This window comes from Anoplophora glabripennis, unplaced genomic scaffold, assembly GCF_000390285.2.
Source record: "Anoplophora glabripennis isolate ALB-LARVAE unplaced genomic scaffold, Agla_2.0 scaffold700, whole genome shotgun sequence".
In the NCBI taxonomy this organism is placed as follows: domain Eukaryota; kingdom Metazoa; phylum Arthropoda; class Insecta; order Coleoptera; family Cerambycidae; genus Anoplophora; species Anoplophora glabripennis.
In genome coordinates this window covers 86,110-92,413 of record NW_019417041.1, presented here as the reverse complement: position 1 = coordinate 92,413, position 6,304 = coordinate 86,110, and the positions used below count along the sequence as shown (strand labels likewise).

The 6,304-nt window shown below is 38.8% G+C and overlaps 1 non-coding gene across 1 annotated transcript; it reads left to right on the top strand.

Annotated features, from left to right (window-relative positions):
• The first annotated feature begins 841 nt into the window (after positions 1–841).
• Trnat-ugu lies at positions 842–913 on the top strand. Its single transcript has one exon. It is a non-coding gene; the product is annotated as a tRNA-Thr (tRNA).
• The last annotated feature ends 5,391 nt before the right edge of the window (positions 914–6,304 follow it).

The following is a 6,304-nucleotide window of genomic DNA, read 5'->3' as shown; positions in this document are numbered from 1 at the left end:
CAAGAGCGATTTTCTCAGAAACCGTTAAAGATAACGATTTGAAACAAGAGTACCTTTTTAACGTAAAACAGTTCGGGAAAACGGAATTTGCTGTCCAATTTGTTAAAAAGTCAAAGATGAAAAAGTTACACACGCAAAGTACCAAGGGCCCCCCCGTACCCACCCCAATGGACCTTGTGGAAATAAATGGATTAGTCCATCAAATTGCTCATCAAAATTTAGCTGTGTATACCAAATTTCATTCATTTATCACAACGCGATTGAGAGATATTGCAAAAAAATGATTTCCATTCCTCCCTTTTCAATGGGTCCCTGTGCCCTTAGGAAGCATTTCCGGACCCATGTTCATATGAACTTTTTTACTTAGTTTTGATCATAGAATCGGCCTATTAGGGTTGGCAGCTAATTATGAGACACCCTGTATTATTTCCTTTAATACTGCCACGCTAGCATAAACTTTAACCTGATATATTACTTCCTTTAATACTGCCACGCTAGCATAAACTTTAACCTGATATATTATTTCCTTTAACAGCATTGCGTCATTCTTATCCGATATTGCATCATTCGAGATCAATGAGCTCCAAACAGCATTGCGTCATTCTTATCATTCGAGATCAAGTTTCTACAGATTCAGACCTGTTTTCTCATTCGAGGCCAATGACCTCCAAACAGCATTGCGTCATTCTTATTTGGTATTGCATCATTCGAGGTCAAGTTTCTACAGGTTCAGACCTGTTTTCTACTGGTTCAGACCTGTTTTTTTTAGCATAAACTGTAACCTGATATATTATTTCCTTTATAATTGTAGTATTAGCAAAAATTTTAGCCTAATATGCAAGCCTCTTTAGCTCAGTGGTAGAGCAATGGTCTTGTAAACAGGAGGTCGTGTGTTCAAATCCCACAGGAGGCAATTAGATTTTTATCATTTTTAATTTTAATTATTTTATTTTATTTTATTTTATTTTTTATTTATTACATTTTTTATGTCAGGTGTGAGATTCGAACCCACACTCCTTTTTGGGTTTCGATTGCAGAAGTAGTCTTAACGGCCCAAATTTCTTTTGTAGCGCCAGACGTGAGCGCAGGTAGCATATGCAAATCCCATTGCCTATACGGTATCAATATGGGCGTATCAGCTTTGATGGCTTTTAGTAAGCTAAGTTTTATTTCATCGTTAGGGTATAGCCGTTTATTTTTAACCTCAATATTTTGAATATCCAGAGTCACTGTGGTTTTATCGGTAGCCACCTTCTCCTTAACCAAGAAACAATTGGAATCGTTACTGGCTCTTATCAATTTAATACATTGCTTGCTACACGTTACCATGCGGTAGTCGTTGAAAAGATTGAAAATATGCTTCAACGGGACGAGGAAATTAAAAGTTCCATCGGCGTTTAGAGTTGGTGCATCAGGATAATTCCATCCGGCTATAGATAAGTGCTTGGAATCCTCATCGGAATAACAGAAGTATCCGCGAACGGTGCTCACTAGACCAACTTCAAGTATACTTTCCAGTTCTTTGGCGGTTATTTCGTATGTGGCTGACGAAAACATAAAGGCCACTGCGTTGTTTACGAACGATACGCCTCCATTACCAACCTTTGTAATCTTCCCGCTAATAAGTATCTGACCGTCGTAAGTAGCATCGAAAACATCAGCTTGATTGATGATGATTTCAATAAAGTCGTTGTTTCTGAAGGACTTTACGTATGGATAATACGTTCGCCATTCCACCTTTTGTATGGATTCGTCCATTGAGGGACGGCGAAAAAGATCGAACGTTTGATGCGATGACATTATAACCCAGAGATTTTAGGAACAAGGTGTTCGTTAGAGACAGAGACTTAGTGAATGCAACCTTATCGTGAGATGCTCCTCCCGATACTGACGTGTATCTCGATAGCGGCTCCTTTATATGAATATATGACTGAGAGTTGTCGAAAACTAGCATTATTCAAGTTCCTTAATCTCCAATCGAATGATGATTTCTTCACCTCTGAAATTAACGGGTTCGAAATTCTGGTCCAACACGTCGATTGTAAGCGTGCTTATTTCAGTTCTATTTATCGGTAGATAGATGAGGTGATTTGGTTCTTCGTCGATGGCAAATCCTGGGTCGACCCTTACAGGAAACTCGTATATAGTATGTGACGGTCTATCGTTGTAGAAGGCTCCCGAAGTAATGTTACAATCCAGGTGGATGGTATGTACTTTTATAATATCCACCGGTAAATCCGATTTGTGAAGGTTCTTGGATTCTAGGAATTTGTTTGAAAATCCCAACGTCCTACCGAAACTGTCTTCGGGTTCAAAGTCCACAGCGTATTTATCGCTGTATATTTCACACCTTAGAGTGTTATTGTTAGGTTTTAGAGAAAATATCTGATCAGCGTTGGGGTCTTTGTCGATCTTTAATTCCTTTCTTATATGATTTTCAATGTCTCGAATCTCGTATGAGCCCTCGTCAAATTTTATAACGACTTTCTTGTTTTTGTTTTTGTTTTTTTCGTTGCTCTCATACAAGTAAAACTTTTGATTGGCTTCGATGTTGGGTATGCTGTTGTACGAGTAAAAACAAAGAAGAGCCAAGCCGTAATTGAGTTGTGGATCCAAACGTATAATTGGGTTGAAATTGAGTGTTAGTGTGGACGTATGACTCTTTAGCGCCACTATTGTAGACATGACTGACAAATTTCATCTGGTACCGTTGCTTTTATAGAGAAACTGCAGACATAGATGTCCGCAATTTATTTGATCATAATTTTGATAACGATCTGCGTTATAGGTTATGTTTGCATTAGCTCCCAAGTATCGAACCAGTTCCTTTGGTGGCTTCAAATGGCCGAAACTGTCAAAGTATTCTACGTCGTTGCCGTTTTTCTTATAAGCTACCCAGTGAGTGCCTCTATTCTTATTCAAGTCTAAATTTAAAATGGCACCTTCTCGGAGACGCGGACCTGTAGATGGTAAGGTGTCTCGCATGAAAACGCCTCGAAAAAATGGAATTCGTAGTCGTTTGGCGTATCTAATCAGGTCCCCGTCAGACAGTGGTTTATTGGGTAGCTTTATTGGCAGTTTTTTTGTTTTTTCAAGAATAAACCGTAGCCACCGTGTCGATTCTTTCTTAAATAGAGGCCGGATCCTTTAGCCCCGATAGCTTCCATGGCTTCGTTGTGTCGACGGTCCTCCATAAGTTTTTTTGCTGCATTTTTAGCATCGATTACGGTCTTCGCAACAGCCCCCGCGCCCCCCGCTAGCGATCCGAGGGCTCCGAGGGCACCTAGTATAGGCATTAGAAGAGGTAGGAAGCCTCCAGAGTGTTCTCCGGCGGGGAGCGGTATGATTCTTGGTATGCGAATATTTTTCTTACCACCAACCCTTTTAACTGCTATTCTTGCCGCTTTTAAAGCCGATAGAGCAGTTTTTCTCAATGAACTACTAGGCTGCTGTTTTTTTAAACTGTTTGCGATTTTTAATACAACGTCTCTGCGGAACGATGCGGGTTGACGACGTCGTCGTTGTCCACTCTTTTTCAAACCCATTCCGAGATTACGTTTCGCCTTCATAGCCGTAGTTACGAACCAAGCGGCTGCTTTTTCTCCTAGTTTTGCGTCTTTAGATTTAACGCGTTCCCAAGCTCTATTCTCCAACACCCAATCGGCTTTATGTCTATCTTCTACAGACTTATTTCGAGCGTATGCTATATCGTGGTCACGGCAAGCGGAATCCAAAGGATTTATGCCCTTTTGACCTTTGGCTAAGTGTTTCTCAAGTTTTGTTCCTAATAAAGAGAAAAAAACGTAGTTAAATTTATTATTAATATTATTTACTCTAGTTACCTGGTCCGCAGAATTGATATCCACCAGGAATATGTAATTCAAATGGTAATTTATCTATTAGCGAATTTAACACACCTTCACCGTATCGCAGCGGCATTCGAAATGATGTAAGTCGATAACGGCACCTGTATTTATAGAACGTACCTCGAAGAGCACCTTCAAGCCATGAAAGTAGTTCAACAAGAGCGGACGCTACCAATAGAAAACTTGGATTTTCATGAAAATCTTGCTATTGCCGGCAAACATGGTTCCTTGTTACCAAATTCATTTAGATGTGTCGTATGTGGACCCAGCGGTTGCGGGAAGACCAACGTAATATTATCGCTTCTATTTCATCCGAATGGCGCCAAATTTGAAAACGTATACGTCTACTCAAAATCCCTATACCAGCCGAAAGATCAGTTGTTGCGAGATGTGTTGAGTAAAGTGAAAAAAATTGGATACTTTCCATATGGGGCTAGTGATGAAATAATTAGTCCAACAGACGCTCGGTACAATTCCATATTCATATTCGACGATGTAGCGTGCGATAAACAGGAAAAGATACGTGAATACTACTCCATGTGTAGACACAAGAATATCGACGCGGCCTACCTATGTCAGACATATTACAAGATATCGAAATAACTTATTCGAGATAATTGCAACTTAATAGTTCTTTTCACGCAAGATGAATTAAATCTGAAACATGTCTACGAGGAACACGTGTCCCCCGACATGACTTTCGATCAATTTAACAAATGCTGCTCAAAATGTTGGGTTGATAAATACGGAACCATGGTTATTGTGAAGGATTTCAACCTACAAGACGGTAGATATCGTAAAGGATTCGATAAATATATAAGGATGTAACTAACGAACGCTATCATTAATCGCAATGAATCCAACGGCTGAACACGTCATCACCAAGACGGCGCAAAAGAAAAAAATCAACGAGCTCGCAAAATCAATCAAGCGAAAGTACTTGGCTTTAAAGCTAGGTAAAACGGAGGAAGATGAGGCGCTGCAAAAACTCTTTAAACCAATTTCTACGCCGTTAAAAGAAATAGCCAGCACATCACACAAGTTGAACGAAAAAATTGTCAAGTTCCCCATCATTAAGAAAGAGGAGAAAAAATAAAAGGTTAAAGAAGAAGAAAAACCGTCTACATTCAACCAAACAGCCTTTTTACCGTTGGAAGACATAGCATCGTCATAATGATGATGATAGAACATTTGAAGAGGAGCAAGAAACTCGATTGGAAGATTTAACTCAAGAAGCTCTAGAAGAATATTTAGATCAATATCCTACAGTATCGCAAAAGTACGTTACAGAGCATTGGGCTGATGGCGATGTAATTGATAAAAATTATGGACCAGTATACGATTCCTCAACATCATTGTGGGTACTCGGTCGAAAACGGATCGATTTTGACATTCGTACCGGTAATATAGTAATCGATGGTCAGCAATTTAAAGGAACACCGGGGTTGTATCAATTAATTTTCTATCATGACCCGTCTTCAATCAAGAGGATAAACAATCTTATAAAAATATTCGTCAAATGACTGGTGCTCACAAAGACGCAGTAGGACGCTTAAAAGGCTCCAGTTCGTTAAAGAATAGAGAAATTATTAGACCGCTATTTATTAAGACGACACAACGTAAAACTACTGGTAGAGGCTTATTGTCTCACATCAATAAGTTAACTTACAATACACAGCCGATGGAATATATTTATTGGGATGATCTCAACGAACTTGTCGATCGTTTAAGGCTGCTGGTAGCATCTAAAAACGCTGAAATACTCCACATGACAACGAAATTTAAGCAATTATCGCACGCACGTCGTCACGTTTTACGTCAAGCATATCCACCTTAGATCAAATACTATAAAGTTGTTTACCAAACGATTTTTCATCAATCTACACGATGAGTCTCGATAAATTCGGACGTAGCTCTCATCGTCATCGCGATTTCAACGAGCGTCATATACCCCATGCAATTGGGTTTTCGTTTACTCCCGATGGAAATATTGACGTTCGTAACTTGAGAATATGTAATGTGAATTCGCCTCTTGAAGATAATGACGTAGTTAATAAAAAAACATTATCAGAAAACGTTAATGATGAGATGTTGAAACTACACAAAGAAATAATTAAAGTATTTGAAGATAAATTAAATTTGTTAAGTAATTCTTTAAAAAATGAAGTTGACAACTTGGAGAAAAAATTTGTACGCAATCAAGGACTGGCTCGCATTGCTGCAGTAAAATTACAAAAAGATGTTACAAAATTGCAAAATGACATTCAAGCGGAACTTGGTAAACATAAAGAATACATTATGAAGGAATTTAAAGACATCGAGAAGAAGTATAGTACTCTGGAAGAACGTATGCATATAGTAGAGAACCAGATGACCCTTTCATATGGAAAACTTATCGTCGCATCACATCATGGATCCTCTTTAAATAACTCATAAAT